Here is a 2,181-nt window from a genome sequence, read left to right as displayed (position 1 = left end):
GGAATGCAACAATCTGCTACCGCCGGAGTCCACTCTACTTTATTGTAGCCCGTGTCATTTTCTCTAAATCTAACCTTAGTGGCTTTATGCCTCATATTAACCAGATTGCATAAAAAAAAACTTTAGTGGTTTTATGCCTCATACTAACCAGCTGACAGTCTGACGCCATTCTATGGGACTGATAACCGCTAATAACGTCCATTTAATGGACTGATAACATCTGAACCGGCTGGCTCTATGTGGTATTTCCTGCATTGAAACAACATTTTCAAAGCTCCTCTTATAAACACTTGACATAATATACGACTGACTAAAATGAAATAAATAATACAGAAATACAAATAAAAGTAAACGTAAAAGATTTTTACTCACTGTTGAGTTGTGACGACTATCAGCCATCTTGAATTCTGAACTCTCCTTCTTTCCGACAGGGAATTCCCATTCATAACCAACAGGCATCGTGGGAAATGTAGTTTATGGTCGATGCTGGCTTTTAAACAGCTTATTTTAGGCCCAGGCTGGTCCACAGAGGTCATCATGTCTTTAGTTGTCCTGAGGTCCAGGCTGGTCCACCTTTTCAACTCCTAAACTTCCACCGGTTTTGTTGAACTCACCTAATGTTCCCGTAAACTGTTCTTTTTCTGAGTAATTTTTCGCTTAATCCCAAAAATAAAAATAAAAAAATCAATCTCTTAACAACTGTCTGAGTGTTATATAGATCAGGTAAAATCTTTACTTAGAAGGACATTTTTTTTGTTGGTTTTTAAGAGAAGTTGCCAGTAGAAGCTATAAGCTTGTAGCTCCATTGTTGACAGCAGCATTGCAGCAGACGTCTCATGCTTTTATAATTGTCGATGCCAATAAATACCTGCTGGAGTCATTTAGCCTGGACATGACTGCCAATTGTAGCTTTCCCACTGAGCACAAAAGCGTGATAGTGGGTGTGTGTGAGTWTTTGTCCAGTGTGACAAGGCCTTTAGTGGCCCTGAGGTGCAGATTACAACAGCAGCATAGTAGATTGTGATAAAATGTTTTTCAGCCTGCTAGCCCATCAGCCATTGGGTGACTCATTCTTTTATCTGAAAACATTTTCAATAAATTCCCATCCAACACATCGCTGTGGGTGACAGCCTACACTTGTTGAGTTTGACGCACAACGCAACAAAAAGAGAAGTTTATTTTCTACTCTGTCTTTTCAACAAACGTTGTGACATGATGATTTAGGTTTGATTTTCTGTGTCAGTAATTAATCTGAACCAGGATTTATTTTTTATCTTATTTATCTTTGCAGAACTGGAAACAACAGATTTGCAAACCGTGAAACTGTGACAGCAGGAAGGTAATTATTAAAAATAAAAAAAATATCTGCAGAAAGTCAGTCGACATAAATGGCCAAAGGATAAAAAAAAAAAGCTCAATAAATCTGTTTTTCTAACTGCTTTGAGATTTTGATTTTCAGCTTTGGATTGCTGCTATGCGTGTTTTTGAGTGTCTCAACAGAAAACAATGCCTGTTTTGATTATTTAGTTGTTAACTACGTAAAGTACTTAATGTATTACTCCCAAATAGAATCAAACAGTAAAATAAAATCTGGATGAAGTTGAAAGAAACATCAACATAAATCCGATCACTGAATCCTACTGTCCTAACTGCAGTTAGATATTACTTCTAGAAAAAGAGATTTAGAGAAATAATATTGATGTTTTAGCTGCACTCTGAAATTACTCATTTTTCCCCTTTTTTTTTTCTTTCTGGTAAGCATTATGCTGATGGTTCTGTTGAACATCAGCAGAAGCCTTCTCAAATCCGAGGCTTTCTAACTTCGACTGGTGTTTCTTCAAACAAATTTCCTACAAGGTTTGATCCAAAATGTTTGTGATTGAAAGTCCACGCTTAAAAGGTCACAATAAAATGAAGCAAACCCTGCTTGTGTCTCTATATGGCTGGCCTCTGATCTATTTTAAGCTCTGTGGTCGGCTTGAGCACATCAGATAAGCTGAGGAAGAGGTGTCTTATCTTGGGGTTTTTCTTCTGTTCTTTAGGGGGATATACTGCAGTTTACGTTTTCCAAATACCAACTACAATCAGGTGTCTTTGCTATGAGGTGCCATTTGTAAAGTTACACAGTCAAATATTACCACCAATATTTTCGTTTTATTTAGCCTTTTATAAGTAAAAAAG

The sequence above is a fragment of the Austrofundulus limnaeus genome, unplaced genomic scaffold (genome assembly GCF_001266775.1).
Source record: "Austrofundulus limnaeus strain Quisiro unplaced genomic scaffold, Austrofundulus_limnaeus-1.0 Scaffold240, whole genome shotgun sequence".
Lineage (NCBI taxonomy): Eukaryota > Metazoa > Chordata > Actinopteri > Cyprinodontiformes > Rivulidae > Austrofundulus > Austrofundulus limnaeus.
The sequence above is the reverse complement of the archived record's forward strand: the minus strand, read 5'-3'. Positions refer to the sequence as shown.